Below are 25,678 nucleotides of genomic sequence, written 5' to 3' on the forward strand. Positions count from 1 at the left end.
CTGTTTTGTCAATGTTTGGACCAAGGCTGTAATGAGGTCTGAAGCCGAGTGGTCCCAGCGGAACACAAACTGGGCATCTGTGAGCAGGTTATTGATGAGAAAGTACCGCTTGATGGCACTGTTGACGACACCTTCCATCACTTTGCTGATGGTTGAGAGTAGACTGATGGGATCTTTTTGTGGACAGGACATACCTGGGCAGATTTCCACATTGTCTGATAGATGCCAGTGTTGTAGCTATACTGGAACAGCTTGGCTAGATGCGCGGCTAGTTCTGGAGCACAAGTCTTCAGCATGACAGCCGGGATGTTGTCGGGGCCCACAGCCTTTACTGTATCCAGTGTGCTCAGTGTGATGGTGGGGACCTCGGGAGGAGGCAGATATGGATCATCCACTCGGCACTTCTGGCTGAAGATGGGTTGCAAACGCTTCAGCATTGGCTCCGCCATCATTGGGGATGGGGATATTCATGGAGCCTCCTCCTCCCGTTAGTTGTTTAATTGTCCATCACCATTCACAACTGGATGTGGCAGGACTGCAGAGCTTTGAGCTGCTCCGTTGATTGCGGCATTGTTTAGCCCTGACTATGGCATGCTGCTTCTGATTTTTAGCATGCATGTCCTGTGCTGCAGCTTCCCCAGGTTGGCACCTCATTTTTAGATACGCCTGCTGCTGCTCCCGGCATGCTCTTCTACACTCCTCATTGAACCAGGGTTGGTCCCCTGGCTTGCTGGTAATGGTCGAGTGAGGGATATGCCGGGCCACGAGGTCTCAGATTGTGGTGGAATACAATTCTATTGCTGCTGATGACCTACAGCGCTTCATGGATGCCCAGTTTTGAGCTGCTAAACCTGTTCTGAAACTGTCCCATTTAGCACGGCGGTAGTGTCACACCAATGTATATATGAAACTGTGCAAGGTGAACACTTCTCATATCTCTTCTATCCCTCTCTCTTTGCACCATATGCAGAATTACTTGCTATGTATATGTTAGATGTAAAAGTAATTAATTGTGTGAAGCTGTGAGATGTTTATTATGTGATAAGGTACCGGTACAAATGTGTGTGTTCTTTATTATTCAAGTGGCCAGCTTATCTTGTGCATATATTCCCTGAATGGCATAACTTCTCATTGTGAATGAAGGGGAGAATTTTTTGTTGATGTCCATCAAATCCAGTATATGAGTAGTTTTCTCCCTTACAGTAGCCAGGTTGGGGGGAAAAACATGGAGAATATCGCCAAACACCTTAGTAAAAGGCTATAAAGCATACATGGAGGCCTCACCTGTATTTTTGAATACAAAAAGCTAGGGCTATATTCAGTAGTGCAGAGAAGACTGAAAAGAAGATCTAATAGAAATGTTCAGAATTTTGAAAGGCTTTGAGGTGTATTGAATCTGTAATGAGGGCATAGAAAAGTGGGAGCATAATAACATTCTTCTTCAAGAGTTAATAGAATCTGAAATCCATTATCACAAGTGCCTATTGAAGCAGAGTTATCAGTGACATATAAGAGGACATTAGATAAACACTCAAGGAACAATATTAAAAGACACAGGCAAATAGCAGAACAATGGTGTTACAGTAGATAGTTTGGATGTGAAGCTTGGCTCCCAATACAGGCATGATGGCCCAAATTATTTGTTTCTGTGTTGATTTTTTTTTGGGTGGGGGTGGTGATTCTACGTGAACTGAGCAGGAGGTAGAATTGTTACTTTTATTTATTTTACAGTATGTGCACTGTTAGGAACTGCAATTTTTTCCTACAAAACAGTAAGATTAAAGGGCCAACAGAAATTCCTGCATCTGAATAATAATTAGTTCAAGTTGAAATACAGGCTTGTGCATTTTGAAAAATGACTTTTGTGCACAATTGACTTGATGGGAATAACACACAGCAAGATGAGCAGTCATTTTTTCAGTCTTTATGTTCCCTATTTAATGTAATCTGTGGGGAATGTTTTGCACATCAGTAAGAAGAGACACTTAAAAGAATGCAACATTTGCAGCCATCCACGTTTATACATTGCAAACACCTGTGCATTAGTTTTGTGTATTGTGAACAGGCTGAAAATACTTCTTACATTTAGAACGAACCAATTATTTATTGCTTATCTACCAAATCTTTCCACCCTTCTACAAAGCTACTTCGCTCAACAATCCAGCTCTTAGAATAGTCAAGGGAGTTTACCAGTGAGTTAAAATATATATTTAAGTTTATAAATTGTGACAGGAAACTCACGAGTGCACTTAATGTGTAGGTGAAATTTTGACACTCTAGGAATTTTGAGTAACTACAAACAGACTAAGTGATGAGAACTGGGGATGTGATGATTGCGGAAAAATTACCAAGTATACCATACAGGTGTTTCTGACACTTGAATTTTGAATCTTGAATCTTGAATTGATGAAACAATTCGTCATTCTTAATTCAGTGTCACAATCCAAATACTTTCAAGTTTAAAGTTGTTGGAGGTTCTTGTGTCATGCAGTACCACATCACACCGAAGCACCAATTGGTCTATACTGCAAAGTTATTGTGGGCCAGGACTAACAAGGAGAACAACTTGCCCTGAATGCTCTTGTGCACCAAGTGGCCAGTTCTGGAGTACTGTTGGTGTAGATAGTTGGTGCTTAAAGTCAATTGAGGGTTCAGGGCGTGAAGATGTGTACTCTGCTTTTGATTTCTGGGACGGACTAAAATGGTCTTTTATGGTTCTGTACATTTCTATATAATGCCTTATGTACTACTCGTGGACCATCACTTAATTAGAAGTTGGATAGTACACCTTAATTTTGGTAGGTCGAGTTGGGATTACCGATAGGCAACATTTTTCTCTTCTCTATCATTTTAAAATTATTTTTTCTGTATCCGCACTCCATATACAAATAAGGGCAAAAACTTTGATGGTGCATTCCCTGTAATATGTACCGAGAGTCACGGACCTATGGTGTCAGTGGTAGCACCTAAATCAGAAGATCGTGGGTTCAAGTCCCAATTCAGGACTTGAACACATAATCTAGGCTGACACTTCAATGCAGTACTGAGGGAGCGCTGCATCCCTCCCCCCTCCCCTCCCCACCACCTTCTGCTCTCTCAGGCACCAATTGAAGAAGAGTAGGTTGAGTTCTCCCTGTCTTCTGGCCAATATTAATCCCCCAATGAACACCACTAAAAATAGGTTTTCTGGTCATTTTATCTTCTTGTTGTTTGTCGGACCTTGCTGCGCACAAATTGGCTACAGCAATTCCCTGCATTACAACAGTGACTACACTTCAAAAATATTTTAAGCACTTTAGGACATCCTGAACCTGTGTATGACTCACAGCCCAGGTTCACAGTGTGTAAAACTTGTCTTACTGGCCTATGTAACACTGGACTCCGAAAAGTAACCTCTGAAATGCTTTGATTTGTTTCGATGACACGATAAGGTGCCTTGTAAATGCAATTTTTGTGTGCAATGTATTTTACAATAATTGTTCAATTTATTAAATTAGACATAAAATCCACTGCTGGTTTTTATTGTTCAATTACATTAAATGCTAAATAATGACAAAAACAATGGTTATTCTCCAGGTACAGATGGTGAAACGTTTATAATGTCAGCTGAACTGAATGTTCTTGATAAATTTAAATCTGAACCCAAGTCACTTGTGTTTTTACTTACTCTGGGGAACATGTTGGAGTGCTTTAAAAAGGGAGAAATTCATGGTTTCATTAGGAATAATGTTTTTACTAACCAGCTAAGCACTTTGGCTAATTATTGAAAAAAAAAATCAGCCAAGGGCCACACTGCTGACCTTTCCATTTGTTGCTGAGCCAATTGAGTTGCATTAGCAGCATGGTGAAAATTGAAGGAGTTGCAGCTAAACTTAGCTCTGACAAAGCATTCAACTAATGGCAGTTTAAACACTTTAATTATCCTTTTTTATATTAAATGGATAGTAGTAAATTTCTTTGTAATTAATTATCCAGAAGAACCCGTTATTCTGTCAGGTCCCCATGGCATATTGCATTACCAGCCTGATATTCAGTGAACAGAAATGATAAGAGTCATGAAGCATAGAGTACAAAAGCAAGGAAGTCATGAGAAACCTCTTTTAAAACACTGGTTCAGCCTCAACTAGAGTATTGTGTCCACTTCTGGGCACCGCACCTTAGGAAGGATGTGAAGGCCCTATAGAGGGTGCAGAAAAGATCGACAAAAATGGTTCCAGGGATGAGGGGACTTCAGCTACATGGATAGACTGGAGAAGCTGGGGTTGTTCTCCTTAGAGCAGAGAAGGTTGAGGAAATTTTCTACAGGTGTCCAAAATCATGAAGGGTTGAGACAGAGTAGATAGAGAGAAACTGTTTCCGTTGGCAGAAGTGTCAAGAACCAGAGGACACAGATTTAAAGTGATTGGCAGAAGAACCAAAGGCAACATGAGGAAAACTATTTTGCGCAGCGAGTGGTTAAGATCTGGAATGCACTGCCTGAAAGGGTGGTGGAGGTAGACTCAATTGTGGCTTTCAAAAGGGAATTGGATAAGTACCTCAAGGAAAAAAAAATTCAGGGCTACTGGGAAAGGACGGGGGAGTGGGTTTATCTGTGAAGTGTTGTTGCAGAGTGCTGGCACAGGCTCGACGGGCCGAATGGCCGCCTTCTGTGCTGTAACCATTCTATGATTCTATGACCCATCAGGCCTGCTTCATCTATAACCCATATCTGAATATTCTTTCATAGATATTGTGTAACTCTATCCTACCCCCACCCCCCTCACCCAACATTCCACCACTTTTGATGCCCTACTATAAAGAAAATTACATTCTTCCCCTCCCCTGACAAAATAATCAAACAGTTTTGTTAACATCTTTATAATTCTCAATCCCTTTCTCAGCTGATAGTGACTCCTTACCCCTGAAACAACTATCTTCCCTTGAGAGTCTGTTTCCATTTCAGTCCTATGTGAATGCCAAGTGTCAACAGCGAAGAAATAGGTTCAGAGGTATGATTTTTAATAATAAATTAAAATAGATGATCGCAGAGGATTGTGTTCGCTTGACCAACAGCATGCTTGAAGTTTGTCGTCTAAAGATGTTACCTGAACTGATCATTGGAGTACTGTCATGTAATTCATTTCTACCTACCTACCTGGTATTCATCTCTCCTGACTGATCGAGTATGCGTTATAAATTACCTTTAGGTTGCTTTACTACTATTTATTGGTGATCAATTCTGAGAGTGAGGGAAATGTGGATGTCCATTCCCAACTCCCAGTACCATTCCTCCCCCACCATTGCTAAAGCATAATCGAAGACATTTTCAAAGGTATTTGACAGCTCCCTTCTATAGTCGTTGCAGCTATTTGAGAGTTTGAGTTAAAGATGGTTCTTTGCACTGGGAGCCAAAGCTGTCATCTGGGATTCCAAACGTTGGCAGCCGACTGGTAAGTGAGCATTAAAAAAAAAAAGCAAGTTTGACCACTGTTTCAAGCTGCAGTACATTTCAGTTTGTGCTAGAGAGTTCTCGCAAATTAACGGCCATCCTGTAAATGAGAATTCTAGTTTTAAAACAAATATACACTACCTCAAAGCATTCTCTGTTTTTTCAATGGGGATAAAAAGCTTCCTTTGCTCATGAAGGCTATTTTGAAGAGGAGTTTTTCTATAATATAATTTTTACTTTTAAATATTGACTTGCATAACAGAATGCAACTGAAAGAAAAGCATTTGTGATTGATGAAAACACAGAGATCCTGGAGAATTTGTGCTGGGATACCCAAGAGACAAGCTCAAAGCACCCCACCTGTGGCCTCGTGCATGTCCCAACATGTTTTGATTCATCATCCATCATAGGCACTCCCTCGGAGTCGAGGATGACTTGCTTCCACACTAAAAATGAGTTCTCAGGTGACTGAAGAGTCCAATGCGAGACCTACAGTCTCTGTCACAGGTGGGACAGACGGTGGTTAGAGGAACGGGTGGGTGGGATGCCTGGGTTGCCACGTGCTCCTTCCGCTGTTAACGCTTGTCTTCAGCTTGCTCTCAGCAAAGAGATTTGAGGTGTTCAGCGCCTTCCCGGATGCTTTTTCTCCACTTTGGGCGGTCTTGGGCCAGGGATTCCCAGGTGTTGATGGGGATGTCGCACTTTTTCAAGGAGGATTTGAGGATGTCCTTGAAGCATTTCCTCTGCCCACCTGGGGTTGGATTGCTGTGCCGGAGCTCCGAGTAGAGCGCTTGTTTTGGGAGTCTTGTGTCAGGCATGCGGATGCTGTGGCCAGTCCAGCTGAGCTGGTCGAGTGTGGTCAGTGTTTCGATGCTGGGGATGTTGGCCTGAGCGAGAACACTGATGTTGGTGCGCCTATCCTGCTAATGGATTTGCAGGATCTTGCGGAGGCAATGTTGGTGGTACTTCTCCAGTGTTTTGAGGTGCCTGCTGTACATAGTTCATGGCTCTGAGCCATATAGGAGGGCGGGTACCACCACTGCTCTGTAGACCATGAGTTTGGTGCTGGGTTTGAGGTCCTGGTCTTCAAACACTCTCTTCCTCAGGCAACCGAAGGCTGCACTGGCACACTGAAGGCGGTGTTGGACCTCGTCGTCGATACGGTGGCAGTTTGGAGGACAGCGGGTGATCAGAGAGCAGCGGGAGGTCGGAGGATGTTTTGATTACATCTGTAGTTTCACCTTTGGCAAACATGTGGCACAGTTCCAGGGAAATGGGCATAAAACTGGAAAATGGAATTCAATGCCGTTAACCGTGAGATGCATTTTGTCTAACAAAAAATGTTAATTATACTCTGAACAGAGGTTGGCTTGGGCTGTGCAGGAGCAGAGGGATTTGGGGTAGAGAGTCATAGGATAGCACCTCAGATTGATTTGGCTGTTTTAAAAAAAAAAAGTTAATGGGATTCTAGGTGTTATCACCAGAGATATAGAATATACAAGCCAAGAGATAATAATGAGCCTATATAATATCTTGATAAGACCTCAGTTAGAGTACTCTGTGCATTTCACCACACGGACTGCAGCGGTTCAAGAAGATGGCTCACCACCATCTTCTCGAGGGCAATTAGGGATGGGCAATAAATGCTGGCCTTGCCAGTGATGCCAACATCCCGGAACAAATTAAAAAAATATATTGGGCTCCATTCTAAAGGAATAGTATTGAGACTTTAGAGCAGGTGCAACACAGATACACTGGGATGCTGCCTGGTATGAGGAAAATATCAAATATGAAGAAAGCTATGAAAAATTGGGTCTTTATTCCTTGGAACAATGCAGGCTATGAGGCTTTATGATAGACGTGCTTAAAAATTATGAAAGGATGTGATAGGATCGATAGAAGCAGATTGTTTCAACTGGTTGAGGGATCAAGAGCAAGGGGCCATAGATAACAACATTAGAATGGAGGGCAAACTTCTTCACACACGGAGTTGAGACTGTGGAATTCACTTCCAGGTTTAGAAGTTAAGGCAGAAACTATGTCAACTTTCAAGATTAGATTGGATAGATGGATGAAGGAAAAGGAGTTGAAAGGGTATGGGAAAAGGGTGGGTCAAGTGATTGGAACTAAAAGTGGACACGGCCTGGTTGGGCTGAATGACTTATTTCCATTTGTACCTTCAGTGTATTTCTATGCTCTTAAACTTTACTGATTTTTAACCCCACCCCCTCACCCCCCCTCGGTCTCTCCTCAGGCTTTTCTCTCCTCAGGATCCTTATTTTTTGAAGTCTTAATAGATTGGGTACAATTCCACTGGCACAAGAAACCTTCTCCGACATCCCTCGAATGACTTTTCTTGTGTGAATCTAGATATCGAGTGTTAGGAGGATGTTTAACCGCAGGATGACATCACATCAGAGGTGGATCCAGTCCTCAGCTGACATTCAGATACCTATATTTTTCAAGCAAGTGTTACTAAACCCCCGAGTCAAGTCCCTCACGAATCCAGTGTCACTGACCAGAGGTGCTTTTGGCTGGGATCAGATAGCTCAACGAAGTAGGAATTGAACCCAAGACTTTCCTTGTCTCGTAGCTCAGTCACACAGCATGGAATACATTTACCCACTGGATCATTGGTAGAGCTGTATTTACTTTGTTTTTCCCTGCAGATGCATTGCTTTGTGTAAAATAGGACATCATTTTCATATCCTGTATCCTATAATCTTTAAACAGCACAGCCTGTGTTTTCTGGCAATTTCTGCACATATTTGTTCAGAATGTTACTCTATGGTACATAGTGCCAAACATAACTAGATAGTTTTATATTTGGTGGGGGGGTGGGGGGGGGGGGGGATTAAAAGGTTTGTACACTAATAAGACTTTCAACCTCTTATTACTGCTCTGAGATTTTATTTGGAAGAAGTCCTGGTCCTTTATGACCAAGACTTAAAAAAACGGTATTTCTTCAGCTCATGTCTTGCCATCATTAACAGAAAACATTTAGATATCAATATTAGTTTTCCTGTGGGTTGAAAGAACGGGTAGGTCTTTAACAGCACTCCAGTGTAGTGAGGTTAGTTTGAGGTATTTTAAAGTCCTGGACGACTGGTATTTTGCTCTTGCAAACAGCCTTTGTTTTGTTTTTACCTGCAAAGCTCCAAGGACCTTTTTGACTACAGAATTGCCTTTGCAGTCTTCCAAACAAGTACATGTTGGATTGTGATCATTTGTGTTACTTGTGGTTCTGAATATTTGAAAGTATAGTTAGGATATCTGTAGTACTCCACATAATGTACTTTTATAGTTGTCCTATTCTTGTGTATTTAGTTTTATTATTTATTTTCTATGCTTTGCCTCTTAAATTCAGTTGTGTGTTGTCCCCTTCTCCAGCTGAGAGGGCAGGCTAAAAAGTTGTTCTTGGAATAGTTGCAGTTGTAGGGAATAGTAGCATAGTGGTAATCTTACTGGACTAGTAATCCAGATGCTCGGACGAATAATCTGGAGACAAGAGTTCATAATCCCACCACGGCAGCTCTAGAATTTAAATTCAGTTAAATAAATCTGCAATTGAAAAGCTAGTATCATTAATGCTGAGCATGTAACTACCAGATTGTCGTAAAAACCCATCTGGTTCACTAATATCCTTTAGGAAGGAAATCTGCCATTCTTCCCCAGTCTGTGACTCCAGACCCACATCAATGTGCTCAGATTCTTAACTGCCCTCTGAAATGGCCCAGCAAACCACTCAGTTATCAAGATGGCGGCTCACCACCACCTTCTTAAGGACAATAAATGCTGGCCTTGCCAGTGACTCCCACATTGGGCGAGTGGGCTCCATTTTTTTTCTTGGGTTCAAACCAGACAATACAGCTGCGATTGTTACTATCTATATAGGCAATCAGTGGCCTTGGTAGTTTTTTATGTATATTTTTTCTTTTAAATTGTTTTAGTTCATGGAGACTTCAGTTTGAGAGTGCCCGTACTCTGTTCACATTGGTCTTGTGCACTCAACAGACAGGAGACTTTTATACCATCAGTGTAGGTTGGATTTGCAACCCAATGTGTCACTCCCTGAATATCATGTCTCACAATGCAACCACACTGCATAAGATCAGTGTAGTTTTGCACTGATACCAAATTTGGAGTGAAATTTGGAGTTAAATGTGAAGCACTAAGCTGACTCCAGAGCAAAGTGGTGTAAGACTCCCCCTGCCCTGTTTTGTTCTGGTCACGTCATGCTGTGTTTTATACTAGCTGCAATCCACCAGTGTAAATCCACCCTTAAATACCGGTGCTGATTGCAGCATTAAGGTTAGTAAATTGGATGTGCTGTTGTGCTTGACTGTGTGAGGGAACTGGATTTGCACAGACGCAGTATTGAAGTACTTAAGAGAAAATAAGAACAGAAGAAATAGGAGCAAGAGTAGGCCATTTGGCCCCTTGAGCCTGCTCCGCCATTTAATAAGATCATGGCTGATCGGATCTTGGGCTCGGCTCCACTTCACTGCACGCTCCCCATAACCCTTCACTCCATTATCATTCAAAAATCTGTCTATCTCCAGCTTAAATATATTCAGTGACCCAGCCTCCACAGATCTCTGGGGCAGAGAATTTCACAGATTTACATCTCAGTTCTAAATGGGCAATGCCTTATTCTTAAACTATGCACCCAAGCTCTAGATTTCCCCCCACGAGTGGAAACATCCTCTCTGCATCTACCTTGTTGAGCCCCCTCAGTATGTTATATGTTTTAATAAGATCGCCTCTCATTCTTCTGAACCCCAATGAGTATTGGCCCAACCTGCTCAACGTTTTTTCATAAGTCAACCCCTTCACTCAGGAATCAACCTAGTGAACTTTCTCTGAACTGCCTTCAATGCAAGTATATCCCTCCTTAAATACGGAGACCAAAACTGTACGTAGTACTCCAGGTGTGGTCTCACCAGCACCCTGTACAGTTGTAGCTGAACTTCCCTGCTGATATGTCCTTACTATACAATATAAATGCACACGAGGCCCATGCTTGAGAGAAGGTCACTCTGTGACCAGCAACCTTTATTTGCTAGCGCTCAAGTGATGAAGGTGGGTGGAGTTTCCCCTTTTATACCTGAAAGTCCAGGTTAGGAGTGTCTCCCACAAGTTCACCACCTAGTGGTCATTGTTCTCACAGTGTATAACTTAGGTCAGTTGATACATGGGTTACAATGATGGTTGAATACATGACATCATCTCCCCCCCAAAGTCTTATTGGGATCACAGGTTGAGTATCTCTGATGGTTTACGCTCCCTTGTAGAGGGCCTGAGTTGGGGCTCCGGTTGTTGGGCGCTGGCCTGAGTGTCTGCTGTTTGCGGTGCCTCAGGCCTGTCCGGACTGCCCACAGTGACTGGGCTCTCCTCCACTTGGTCACCTGTGGTGGAGTGAACTCTACCTCGTGTTCTTCCTCAGCTTCTTCCATGGGATTGCTGAACCTCCTTTTTGTTTGATCCACATGTTTATGGCAGATTTGTCCATTGGTAAGTTTAACTACCAGAATCCTACTCCCCTCTTTGGCAATCACAGTGCCTGTGAGCCATTTGGGCCCTGCAGCGTAGTTGAGGACAAATACAGGGTCATTGACATCGATACCTCGCGCCCTCGCATTCCTGTCATGGTAGTCACATTGTGACTGACGCCTGCTCTCGATAATTTCTTTCATGGTGGGGTGTATAAGGGATAACCTGGTTTTGAGCGTCCTTTTCATTAGCAGCCCTGCGGGTGGAACCCCTGTGAGCGAGTGTGGTTGGGATCTGTAGGCCAACAGGAGGTGTGATAAGCGGCTTTGTAGGGCACCCCCTTCGATTCTGAGCATCCCCTGTTTGATTATCTGCATTGCTTGTTCCGCCTGGCCATTTGAAACCGGCTTGAACGGTGCCGTTCTGACATGGTTAATTCCATTGCCTGCCATGAAGTCCTGGAATTCAGTGCTTGTGAAGCACGGGCCATTGTCACTGACCAAGACATCCGGTAGACCATGGGCGGCGAACATTGCCCGTAGACTTTCTACTGTGGCAGAAGATGTGCTTAAATTTAAAATGTCACACTCGATCCATTTGGAGTAGGCGTCTACTACAACCAAAAACATTTTTCCCATGAAAGGACCTGTGTAGTCCACATGGATGCGTGACCATGGCTTGGCGGGCCAGGGGCTAAGGGGGGCTTCCCTGGGGGCATTGCCCAGCTGGGCACACATGTTGCACCTGCGAACACAAAGTTCCAGGTCTGCATCTATTCCTGGCCTCCAAATGTGTGACCTGGCAATTGCCTTCATCATGACAATGCCCGGGTGCTCATTGTGGAGTTCTCTGATGAACACCTCTCTGCCCATCTGGGGCATGACTACACGGTTTCCTCATAGTAGGCAATCGGCCTGAATCGAGAGTTCATCCCTGCGCCTGTGAAATGGTTTAAATTCCTACGGGCATGCCCCGTACGTGGCTGCCCAGTCCCATTCAGGACACATTTCCTGACTAAAGACAGTAGCAGGTCTCTATTTGTCCAGACTTTAATCTGACGAGCTGTCACGGGTGAGCCTTCGCTTTCGAAAGCTTCAACAGCCATGACCATCTCAGCAGCATGCTCGGTAGCCCCCTCAGTGGTGACTAGTGGGAGCCTGCTGAATGCATCGACGCAGTTTTCGGTGCCCGGTCTAGAAACATAGAAACATAGAAAATAGGTGCAGGAGTAGGCCATTCGGCCCTTCTAGCCTGCACCGCCATTCAATGAGTTCATGGCTGAACATTCAACTTCAGTACCCCATTCCTGCTTTCTCACCATACCCCTTGATCCCCCTAGCAGTAAGGACTTCATCTAACTCCTTTTTGAATATATTTAGTGAATTGGCCTCAACAACTTTCTGTGGTAGAGAATTCCACAGGTTCACCACTCTCTGGGTGAAGAAGTTCCTCCGCATCTCGGTCCTAAATGGCTTACCCCTTATCCTTAGACTGTGACCCCTGGTTCTGGACTTCCCCAACATTGGGAACATTCTTCCTGCATCTAACCTGTCTAACCCCGTCAGAATTTTATATGTTTCTATGAGGTCCCCTCTCATTCTTCTGAACTCCAGTGAATACAAGCCCAGTTGATCCAGTCTTTCTTGATAGGTCAGTCCCGCCATCCCGGGAATCAGTCTGGTGAACCTTCGCTGCACTCCCTCAATAGCAAGAATGTCCTTCCTCAGGTTAGGAGACCAAAACTGTACACAATACTCCAGGTGTGGCCTCACCAATGCCCTGTACAACTGTAGCAACACCTCCCTGCCCCTGTACTCAAATCCCCTTGCTATGAAGGCCAACATGCCATTTGCTTTCTTAACCGCCTGCTGCACCTGCATGCCAACCTTCAATGACTGATGTACCATGACACCCAGGTCTCTTTGCACTTCCCCTTTTCCTAATCTGTCACCATTCAGATAATAGTCTGTCTCTCTGTTTTTACCACCAAAGTGGATAACCTCACATTTATCCACATTATACTTCATCTGCCATGCATTTGCCCACTCACCTAACCTATCCAAGTCGCTCTGCAGCCTCACAGCATCCTCCTCGCAGCTCACACTGCCACCCAACTTAGTGTCATCCGCAAATTTGGAGATACTACATTTAATCCCCTCATCTAAATCATTAATGTACAGTGTAAACAGCTGGGGCCCCAGCACAGAACCTTGCGGTACCCCACTAGTCACTGCCTGCCATTCTGAAAAGTACCCATTTACTCCTACTCTTTGCTTCCTGTCTGACAACCAGTTCTCAATCCATGTCAGTACACTACCCCCAATCCCATGTGCTCTAACTTTGCACATCAATCTCTTGTGTGGGACCTTGTCGAACGCCTTCTGAAAGTCCAAATATACCACATCAACTGGTTCTCCCTTATCCACTCTACTGGAAACATCCTCAAAAAATTCCAGAAGATTTGTCAAGCATGATTTCCCTTTCACAAATCCATGCTGACTTGGACCTATCATGTCACCTCTTTCCAAATGCACTGCTATGACATCCTTAATAATTGATTCCATCATTTTACCCACTACCGATGTCAGGCTGACCGGTCTATAATTCCCTGTTTTCTCTCTCCCTCCTTTTTTAAAAAGTGGGGTTACATTGGCTACCCTCCACTCCATAGGAACTGATCCAGAGTCAATGGAATGTTGGAAAATGACTGTCAACGCATCCACTATTTCCAAGGCCACCTCCTTAAGTACTCTGGGATGCAGTCCATCAGGCCCTGGGGATTTATCGGCCTTCAATCCCATCAATTTCCCCAACACAATTTCCCGGCTAATAAGGATTTCCCTCAGTTCCTCCTCCTTACTAGACCCCCCGACCCCTTTTATAACCGGAAGGTTGTTCGTGTCCTCCTTCGTGAATACCGAACCAAAGTACTTGTTCAATTGGTCCGCCATTTCTTTGTTCCCCGTTATGACTTCCCCTGATTCTGACTGCAGGGGACCTACGTTTGTCTTTACTAACCTTTTTCTCTTTACATATCTATAGAAACTTTTGCAATCCGTCTTAATGTTCCCTGCAAGCTTCTTCTCGTACTCCATTTTCCCTGCCCTAATCAAACCCTTTGTCCTCCTCTGCTGAGTTCTAAATTTCTCCCAGTCCCCAGGTTCGCTGCTATTTCTGGCCAATTTGTATGCCACTTCCTTGGCTTTAATACTATCCCTGATTTCCCTTGATAGCCACGGTTGAGCCACCTTCCCTTTTTTATTTCTATGCCAGACAGGAATGTACAATTGTTGTAGTTCATCCATGCGGTCTCTAAATGTCTGCCATTGCCCATCCACAGTCAACCCCTTAAGTATCATTCGCCAATCCATCTCAGCCAATTCACGCCTCATACCTTCAAAGTTAGCCTTCTTTAAGTTCTGGACCATGGTCTCTGAATTAACTGTTTCATTCTCCATCCTAATGCAGAATTCCACCATATTATGGTCACTCTTCCCCAAGGGGCCTCGCACAACGAGATTGCTAATTAATCCTTTCTCATTACATAACACCCAGTCTAAGATGGCCTCCCCCCTAGTTGGTTCCTCGACATATTGGTCTAAAAAACCATCCCTTATGCACTCCAGAAAATCCTCCTCCACCGTATTGCTTCCAGTTTGGTTAGCCCAATCTATATGCATATTAAAGTCACCCATTATAACTGCTGCACCTTTATTGCACGCACCCCTAATTTCCTGTTTGATGCCCTCCCCAACATCACTACTACTGTTTGGAGGTCTGTACACAACTCCCACTAACGTTTTTTGCCCTTTGGTGTTCTGCAGCTCTACCCATATAGATTCCACATCATCCAAGCTAATGTCCTTCCTAACTATTGCCTTAATCTCCTCCTTAACCAGCAATGCTACCCCACCTCCTTTTCCTTTTATTCTATCCTTCCTGAATGTTGAATACCCCTGGATGTTGAGTTCCCAGCCCTGCTCATCCTGGAGCCACGTCTCCGTAATCCCAATCACATCATATTTGTTAACATCTATTTGCACAGTTAATTCATCCACCTTATTGCGGATACTCCTTGCATTAAGACACAAAGCCTTCAGGCTTGTTTTTTTAACACCCTCTGTCCTTTTAGAATTTTGCTGTACAATGGCCCTTTTGTATAGTCATTGGCGGCTAACGTGAGTGCCCACTTCTGTATGTGGGCTGATGCGTTAGCATTTATGGCCTTGTTGTCGGCCAAAAGGGACGTTAAGGGTTTGTGATCTGTCTCCAGCTCAAATTTCCTGCCAAACAGGTACTGGTGCATTTTCTTTACCGCATATACACATGCGAGCGCCTTCTTTCCTACCATCCCGTAGGCCCTTTCTGCCTGGGACAAACTTCTGGAGGCATAAGCTACCGGCTGTAACTGACCCTTGGCATTGACATGCTGCAACACACACCCGACCTCATAGGACGACGCAGCGCACGTTAAAACAAGTTTCTTACATGGGTCATATAGAGTTAACAGATTGTTGGAGCATAACAAATTGCGTGCTCTTTCAAAAACCCTTTCCTGGCTGTTACCCCCGACCCATTCGCGACCTTTGCGTAGGAGCACGTGTAGCGGCTCTAACAGCGTGCTCAATTTGGGAAGAAAATTACTAAAATAGTTCAGGAGCCCCAGGAACGAACGCAGCTCCATCGTGTTACGGGTTCTGGGTGCTCTCTGGATCACTTCCGTCTTGGACGCAGTAGGTCTGATCCCGTCTGCTGCTACCCTCATCCCCAGGAATTCTACCTCTGGAGCTAGGAAGATGCACTTCGCTTTTTTCAGTCGCAGCCCTACCCGGTCCAGTCTGCGTAGCACCTCCTCCAGGTTGTGGAGGTGTTCTTCAGTATCGTGACCCGTGATGATGATGTCGTCTTGAAAAACCACCGTCCCTGGAATCGACTTGAGGAGGCTTTCCATATTTCGTTGAAAGATCTCGGCGGCCGAAAGAATCCCAAACGGGCATCTGTTGTACTCACACAACCCCTTGTGTGCCATGATGGTGGTCAGCTTCTTCGACTCACTCGCCAGCTCCTGGCTCATGTAAGCTGAGGTCAGGTCCAATTTTGAAAAAAGTTTGCCACCGGATAGCGTCGCAAAGAGGCCCTCCGCATTCGGTAGCTGGTACTGGTCTTGGAGTGACACCCGATTGTTGGTGGTCTTGTAATCACCACATATCCTGACTGACCCATCCGCCTTGAGCACCGGCACAATTGGGCTCGCCCAGTCACTGAATTCGACTGGCGAGATGATGCCTTCCCTCAGCAGGCGGTCCAATTCGTCTTCTATCTTTTCCCGCATCACGTACGGCACCGCTCTGGCCTTGTGGTGTACTGGCCTGGCATCCAGGTTTATATGAATCACTACCTTGGCCCCCATGAAAGTGCCGATGCCGGGTTGAAATAACGAGTCAAATTTGTCCAGGACCTGTGAGCATGATACTTGCTCCACAGAAGAAATTGCATTGACATCGCCCCATTTCCAGTTCATGACAGCAAGCCAACTCCTCCCCAGTAGTGCGGGACTGTCCCCCGGGACAATCCAGAGTGGCAACCTGTTCTCCGAATCTTTGTGGGTCACGACTACCGTGGCGCTGCCTAGCATCGGAATGATCTCCTTTGTATATTTCTGTAGCTATGCGTCAATCGGCGATAATTTTGGCCTCCTGGCCTTGGACGCCCAAAACTTTTCGAACTGTTTGATACTCATCAGGGACTGGCTGGCCCCCGTGTCTAGCTCCATTGATACTAGGATGCTATTGAGGAGCACTTTCATCATTATCAGTGGTGTCCTGGTGTATGAACTGTATATGTGCTCCACATGAACTCGCTGAACTTCAGCTTCTAGCGATTTCCCCCAGTGTACATTTGGCCTCGTAGGGCTTATATCGGGCCCATCCTCCTCGTACATTAGCCTGGCTGCAAGCTTCCTGCACATACGCGCCAAGTGACCGCTGACGTTGCAATTTCTGCAGGTATATTGCTGATACCTGCAAACTCTGGCTGGGTGTGTGCCTCCACACCTCCAACATAAGCCGTTGTTGGAAACCATTCGATCGGCTCTGACTGTCTCTGTGACGGTCCTTAAGTGCACTATTAACAGGTGTTGATGGCCCCATTACTGGCCGCATTGTCCCTTGCGATGGCGTGAATCGCCGTTCAGTTAGCCATTGTCTCTGTTGAATTCCCCCTCTGGATTCGACTACAAGTTGGGGCATGTCCGATTGCCCTTGTCTGCCTGGAGAACTGTGTGCCGCTTTAACAATGTTGACTCCCTGTCCATTTGCTGCATTTGAGCCTAGATTTTTGTCAAACATCATTCTGGTCTCTTCCTCCCCCGAGATAAAAGTCTGGGCCATCAAGGCCGTTGTTTCCAAGGTCAAGTCTTTGGTCTCAATCAGTTTCCTGAAAACCCCAGCGTGCCCGATGCCCTCAATAAAAAAAAAAGTCTCGCAGCATCTCCACTCTGCATGCATCTGGGAACTTACATAGGCTCGCCAGGTGCCGGAGATCTGCCACGAAGTCTGGAACGCTTTGCCTTTCTCGCCGCCGGTGCGTATAAAACTAGTGTCTCGCCATGTGCATGCTGCTCGCCGGTTTAAGGTGTTCTCCGATCAACTTACTGAGCTCTTCAAAAGTCTTGTCCGCCGGCTTCTCTGGCACTAGAAGGTCCTTCATCAGGGAGTACGTCCTGGATCCACAAACTGTCAGGAGATGAGCCCTGCGTTTGTCGGCCGACTCCTGTCCCAACCATTCCTTAGTGACGAAACTTTGCTGTAGTCTCTCAATAAAATTGTCCCAATCATCCCCAACACAGTACCTCTCGCCTGTGCTGCTAGTGGCCATGCTCGCGTGGTTTAAATCCCAGTTTCTCGTCGCCAATGATATGTCCTTACTATACAGTATAAATGCACACGAGGCCCATGCTTGAGAAGGTCACTCTGTGACCAGTAACCTTTATTTGCTAGCAATCAAGTGATGAAGTTGGGTGGAGTTTCCCCTTTTATACCTGAAAGTCCAGGTTAGGAGTGTCTCCCACAAGTTCACCACCTCGTGGTCATTGTTCTCATAGTGTATAACTTAGGTCAGTTTATACATGGGTTACAATGATGGTTGAATACATGACACTTATTTTTATACTTCATCTTCCCTGCAATAAAGGCCAGCATTCAATTTGCCTTCCTGATTACGTGCTGTACCTCATACTAACTTTTTGTGTTTCATGCACAAGGACCCCCAGGTCCCTCTACTACAGCATTTTGTAACCTCTCTCCATTTAAATAATAATTTGCTTTTTTATTTTTGCTGCCAAAGTGGATAGCCTCACACTTTCCCACATTATACTCCATCTGCCAAATTTTTGCCCACTCATTTAGCTTGTCCATATCCCTTTTCAGATTCTTTGTGTCCTCCTTTCAACTTGCTTTTCCATCCATCTGTGTATCATCAGCAAACTTGGCTACATTACACTCGGTCTCTTCATCCAAGTCATTACTATAGACTGTAAATAGTTGAGGCCCCAATACCGATCCCTGTGGTGCCCCCACTAGTTACAGTTTACCAACCGGAAAATGACCCATTTATCCTTACTCTCTGTTTTCTGTTAGTTAGCCAATTCTCTATCCATGCGAATATATTACCCTAACCCTGTGAGTTCTTATCTTGTGCAGTAATCTTTTATGTGGCACCTTATCGAATGCCTTCTGAAAATCCAAATACACCACATTCAATGATTTCCCCCTTATCCAGCCTGCTCGTTACATCCTCAGAGTTCCAGCAAATTTGTCAGACATGATTTCCCTTTCATAAAACCATGTTGACTCTGCTTGATTGTATTATGCTTTTCAAAATGTCCTGCTACTGCTTCCTTAATAATGGACTCCATCATTTTCTCAACGACAGATGTTAGGCTAATTGGTCTATTGTTTCCTAATTTCTGCCTCCCTCCTTTTTTTAAATAGGGACGTTACATTTGCGGTTTTCCAATCCGCTGGGATCGCCCCAGAATTTTGATAGATTACAACCAAGGCATCCACTATCTCTGCAAGTCACTTCTTTTAAGACCCTAGGATGCATCAGGTCCAGGGGATTTATCCACCTTTCGTCCCATTATTTTACCGAGTACTTTTTCTTTATTGATTGTTTTACGTTCTCTCCGCCCCCCATCCCCCGCTATAACCCCTTGATTATCTATTATTGGAATGTTTTTAGTATCTTCTACCATGAAGACCGATACAAAATACCTGTTCAAAATCTCCACCATTTCTCCGTTCCCCATCACCAATGCCCCCACTCTCATCTTCCAAGGGTCCAACGTTTACTTTAACAACTCTCTTCCTTTTTATATACCTGTAGAAGCTCTTACTATCTGTTTTTATATTTCCTGCTAGTTTACTCTCATAATCCATCTTCTCTTTATTTTTTTTTTAAGTCATCGTTTGCTGGTTTAAAAACAATTCCCAATCCTCTGGCCTCCCACTGGTCTTGGCCACTTTGTATGCCATTGTTTTCAATTTGATGCCCTCCTTTACTTCCTTAGTTAGCCACGGATGGTTCTTCCTTCTCGTACAGTCTTTCCTTCCCACTGGAATATATTTTTGTTGAGAGTTATGAAATATCTCCTTAAATGTCTGCCACTGCTCATCAACCGTCTTATACTTAAATCTCTTTTCCCAGTCCATTTTAGCCAACTCTGCCTTCATACCTTTATAATCTACTTTATTTAAGATCGGGACACTGGTTTGAGACCCAACTTTCTCACCCTCCAACTGTTTTTGAAATTCAACCATGTTATGATCACTCTTTCCTAGAGAATCCTTTACTATGAGATCATTTATTAATCCTGTCTCATTACATAGTATCAGATCTAAGATAGCCTGCTCTGTGGTTGGTTCCACAGCGTACTTTTCAAGGAAACCATCCTTGTAATGCTTGTAGCTCCATACTGTACTGTGGATGTGGACGTATTGTGTACTGCAGCTGCAGAGTTGTAATAAACAGGCAGGCAGCTTCCGGTAGCTTCCAGACAGAGCAGCCTCCATGTTTAGAAAGCTGTGTGTGTGTGCTCTGTGAAGATATGACAGTTGGCGACTGAGGATGGAGATTTTTCGGAAGTTTAAAGCTTAAATTTTGTTGGTGAAGGATTCAGCCAGCCAACAGAAGACGTTGGAAGTTTCTGTCTTTGGAAAAAAAAACTACAAAACCCGAGGTAAATTACAGCACACGGTGAGAACGGCTAGAGATTAAAATGGCAGGTGTAATTGGATATTTGGGTGAATATAGACACGACCGGGAACGTTTTAAAGCATATGTGGATCGGCTAGAAATGTATTTCACTGCAAATAACATAATCAAAGTTCCAGACAATGCAGTCCAAAACCGGGCTGTGTTGGAACGTAAGAAAGCGATCTTCTTAACAGTGGCAGGTCCGGCATTATACGAAACCCTTGTAAATCTGCTTGTGCCTGACGAGCCAAAGGACACAACGCTTAAAGAGATTTTAATGAAGCTGGAGCAGCACTATAACCCCAAACCGTTAGAAATTGCTGAAAGCTATCGTTTCGGGATTCGGAATCAAAAGATTGATGAAAGTATCAATGATTATATCATAGTATTAAAAAAACTATCGATGCACTGTAATTTTGGGAACTTTCAAAACCGAGCATTACGGGATCGTTTTGTTTGTGGGGTGAAAAATTATGCGATCAGAAGGAAGTTATTGACAACGGATGATTTGACTTTTGAGATTGCTTATCAGACAGCGAGGTCGATGAGCATGGCCGAACAATATTCCCGAGAATTAAATAATGATTACGGTTGTCAGTCAACCAAGGTAAATCACCTGCAGGTTCAAAGTAAAAGACGGGCATGGCCGAAAGTCTCAGAAACTGGAAATTCTACCAGAGCGTCGAAGTCGTGCTATATAGGTGCCTGGGACAACACATTGCTAAAAGTTGTCCATACGTGAAGGCAGAGTGTTTCTTCTGCAGAAAGACTGGGCATCTTGCGAAGGCTTGCCGACTGAAGGGTAAACCAGCTTTTAAAGCTATGAGTCCAGCGTTCAAAGCTATGAGTAGTAATCCAAAGAGACTGCATGCCTTGGAAGAACAACAGCAGGATGAGGAGATGTTAGAGTTACACATCATCAGGAGCACGAGGTTAACTGACAGCGATTCGGAAAGCGTCAAAATCCACATAGATGTTGCGAGATTCAAGATACCAATGGAAATTGACACGGGTGCCTCCGTGAGTGTAGTACCAGAGTCACTGTACCTCGACAAATTGCGTGATTTCCAACTGGAGAAATCCAAGATAGAGTTGCGAGGCTACTCAGGAGAAAAAAGTCCTGTAGTAGGCCGTATCCGGTGATACATAAAGATCAATTTCAGAACTTGCCTCTAATAATAGTGAAAGGAGATAAGACTGCTTTACTAGGAAGAAATTGGTTAAGCTCACTGAAGCTGGATTGGAGTAAGATCTTCTCTGTGGAAGAGAGGTTTTCATCAACGGATGAGGTTCTCAAACAGTATCCGAAGGTGTTGTGCGAAACGGGCAGTCCGATCCAAAGCTTCAAGGCGAGTGTCAGGGTACAGAAGGACGCTAGATCGGTTTACTACAAGCCACGTTCCGTACCATATGCACTCAAAGAGAAAGTTGAGCAAGAACTCAAAAGACTAGAGACTGAGAACATTATTTGTAAGATAGATCGATGTAATTGGGCTACACCCATTGTTGTTGTACCTAAGTCTGATGGTAAAGTAAAATTGTGTGGTGATTATAAGGTAACCGTAAACCAGTTTCTAGAGGGTAATGTCCCCAATACATTGCCGAATATAGAAGATTTGTTCACAACACTGACAGGTGGTCAGATCTTCTCAAAACTGGATCTTACAAATGCCTACTTACAGCTTGAACTAGATGAGGAGTCCAAGCCATGTTTGACTATAAGCACTCATCTAGGCCTAGATCAATTTAATAGGCTACCGTTTGGAGTGTCTTCCGCCCCTGCCATATTCCAAGGGGTGATGAATCAGATTTTGCAAGGTATTGAAGGGGTAGTATGTTATTTGGATGACATACTAATTTCAGCACAAATAGGCAAATTCATAATAAGATATTGAATGAAGTCCTCAAACGGCTAGAGAAGCACAGAGTACGAGTGTCTGCTCGTAAGTGTGACTTATTTAAAAACTCAGTTGAGTACTTAGGGTACAGAGTAGACAAAGATGGTTTACATCCGACCAAGGAAAAATTGGATGCAATTAGAAATGCACCCACTCCCAGGGATGTCACTGAACTTCGTTCATTCTTGGGTCTTTTGAACTATTATGGGAAGTTCCTACCAAATTTGACTACAGTATTACATCCACTGAATGAACTTTTGAAAAAACAGGTCCAGTGGAAGTGGTCAAAAGAATGCGAAACAGCATTCAAGGAGTGTAAAAACAAATTGGTAGAGAGCACCATGTTAGTTCACTATGACATATCTAAGGAGATTAAACTAGCATGTGATGCCTCTCCGTATGGAGTTGGGGCAGTAATCTCTCATATATTAAGTAGTGGGGAGGAGAGACCAATTGCTTTTGCTTCACGCACTCTCAGTGTCAGTGAGAGAAAATATGCGCAAATTGAAAGGGAGGCTTTGGCATTAATTTTTGGGGTCAAGAAGTTTCACAAATACTTGTATGGTCGTAAGTTTACCATTGTTACGGACCATAAGCCCCGAACAGCAATCCTCCATCCAAAGTCCCTAGTTCCAACATTAGCTGCAGCCTGAATGCAGAAATGGGCTTTGATTTTGTCAGCTTTTACATATGATATTGAATACAGACGATCAGCTGATCACAGTAATGCTGATGCAATGTCGAGATTGCCTTCCCCATCACAGGTTACACCCGATAGGGAAGAAGTGTTTTATTTTTCATACATTGATGAACTACAGTCACAGCTGAAGAGATTGGTAAAGCAACCAAATGTGACCCCGTGATGTCAAAGGTGTATGAGTATATTGCAAATGGATGGCCAAACCAGGTAACAGACAAAGATACACATCCATTCTTCATTCGTAGGAATGAATTATCAGTAGATAAAGATTGTATCATGTGGGGTGCAAGAGTGGTTATACCAAAGAAATTCAGGTCCAAATTATTAGGAGACCTCCATGACCAGCACCTGGGAATGTGCTTGACCAAGAGTTTTGCACACAGTTATTTATGGTGGCCAGGTCTTGATAAAGATATAGAGTACATTGTGAGTCAGTGTACAACATGTCAATCAGTAAGCAAGCAACCACCACCAGTACCATTACAGCCATGGAAATGGCCTCCCAGAGTGTGGCAAAGGCTACATATTGAATTTGCTGAGTTAGATGGACAACAATTGTTCATTGTAATTGATAGCCATTCAAAGTGGGTTGAGGTGTTTCCAATGTGGAAAATAACAACAAGTAAAACATCGGACATTTTACAAAAATTATTTTCTGCATTTGGCCTCCCTGAAGAAATTGTTTCGGATAATGGACCACAATTTCGTTCAGAAGAATTTACACAATTCACAAGCAAAAATGGTGTGAAACATACCAAGGTTCCATCATACCACCCTGCTTCGAATGGTGCAGCAGAGCGCACTGTACAAATTGTCAAACGTGCCCTGATAAAACAAATGTTAGATCCAAATCCAAGAAAGCGACAGTTGTCATTGGATCACAAATTGGCTAATTTTTTGATTACATATGGAAATACTCCTCATACAACTACTGGTAGAACACCAGCGGAGTTGTTTCTCAAACGACAGCCACGAACCAGATTCTCATTGTTAAAGCCAAATTTGGCACAGTCTGTCGAAGAGACACAAATTAGACAAAAAGAGAATCATGATAAAGGGAGACGAAAAGAGAGAAGAGTGAAATTAAACCAGAAGGTGAGAGTGAAGAACCATCACCATAATTGGTTAAAGTGGTTACCCACAAGAGTAGTGAAGATATGTGGTCCTCGCACATATTTGGTAAAGATGTTTGATAATGGACAGGTTAGGTTTATCCATATTAATCATATTTTACCAACAGACATGGAAGGAGTTGAAGGTGGGAATGATTCAATTATTTCTGACTCATCAGATAGTTTTGATATACCAATAGCAAATCCTAAATCCAAGGTAGTGGAAACAAATCCAGGAGGGAATCAGAATGAAAGTCTGAATCCAAGTCAGGAAAACAAAGAGCCTGAAGTTAGAGTGAATGCAAATGAAAATCAAGGAAATTTCATGGAAGAAAATGTTCCTCAGGATGAGCCTCAAATGAGTGTGAAATCGACACCATGTTTGGAAGGTTAAGTTCGAGAGCGAAGGTATCCTCTTCGAAACAGAAAACAAGTGGTAAAGTTAAATTTGTAAATATGTATAAAAATGAAGTTATTTATGATGTTTGTTATGATGGCTTTTTCATTAAGGAGGGCGAAGTGTGATGTCTAAGTGCTGTAAGCTTGTAATGCTTGTAGCGCCATACTGTGGATGTGGACGTATTGTGTACTGCAGCTGCAGAGTTATAATAAACAGACAGGCAGCTTCCTGTAGCTTCCGGACAGAGCAGCCTCCATGTTTAGAAAGCTGTGTGTGTGTGCTCTGTGAAGATATGACAGATACACTCTATGAACTCTTCCTCAAGGCTACCTTGGCCAATTTGATTTGTCCAATCAATGTGAAGGTTAAAATCGCCCATGATTATTGCTGTACCTTTCTTACAAGCCTCCATTATTTTTTGATTTATACTCTGTCCAACAGTGTAGCTACTGTTAGGGGGCCTATAGACTATGCCCACAAGTGACTTTTTCCCCTTCTTATAGAAACATAGAAACATATTCCTTACCTCCACACAAACTGATTCTACATCTTGATCTTCTGAACCAATATCATTTCTCACTATTACACTGATCTCATTCTTTATTAACAGAGCTATCCCACCTCCTTTTCCTTTCTGTCTATCCTTCCGAATTGTCAAATATCCCTGAATATTCAGTTTCCAGCCTTGGTCACCTTACAACCACATCTCTGCAATGGCTTTCGGATCATATCCAATTATATCTATTTATGCGATCAACTCATTTATCTTAGAAACATAGAAACATAGAAAATAGGTGCAGGAGCAGGCCATTCAGCCCTTCTAGCCTGCACCGCCATTCAATGAGTTCATGGCTGAACATGAAACTTCAGTACCCCCTTCCTGCTTTCTCGCCATACCCCTTGATCCCCCGAGTAGTAAGGACTTCATCTAACTCCCTTTTGAATATATTTAGTGAATTGGCCTCAACTACTTTCTGTGGTGGAGAATTCCACAGGTTCACCACTCTCTGGGTGAAGAAGTTTCTCCTCATCTCGGTCCTAAATGGCTTACCCCTTATCCTTAGACTGTGACCCCTGGTTCTGGACTTCCTCAACATTGGGAACATTCTTCCTGCATCTAACCTGTCTAAACCCGTCAGAATTTTAAACGTTTCTATGAGGTCCCCTCTCATTCTTCTGAACTCCAGTGAATACAAGCCCAGTTGATCCAGTCTTTCTTGATAGGTCAGTCCCACCATCCCGGGAATCAGTCTGGTGAATCTTCGCTGCACTTCCTCAATAGCAAGAATGTCCTTCCTCAAGTTAGGAGACCAAAACTGTACACAATACTCCAGGTGTGGCCTCACCAAGGCCCTGTACAACTGTAGCAACACCTCCCTGCCCCTGTACTCA

At 43.7% G+C, this 25,678-nt stretch overlaps 1 protein-coding gene across 3 annotated transcripts in view; it reads left to right on the forward strand.

The window, feature by feature from the left end:
• Positions 1-25,678, forward strand: part of wwox (WW domain containing oxidoreductase) — a 1,164,136-nt gene that overhangs the window by 81,668 nt on the left and 1,056,790 nt on the right. The gene's annotated exons all lie outside the window — the stretch shown is intronic.

The sequence above is a fragment of the Pristiophorus japonicus genome, chromosome 13 (genome assembly GCF_044704955.1).
Source record: "Pristiophorus japonicus isolate sPriJap1 chromosome 13, sPriJap1.hap1, whole genome shotgun sequence".
NCBI lineage: Eukaryota > Metazoa > Chordata > Chondrichthyes > Pristiophoridae > Pristiophorus > Pristiophorus japonicus.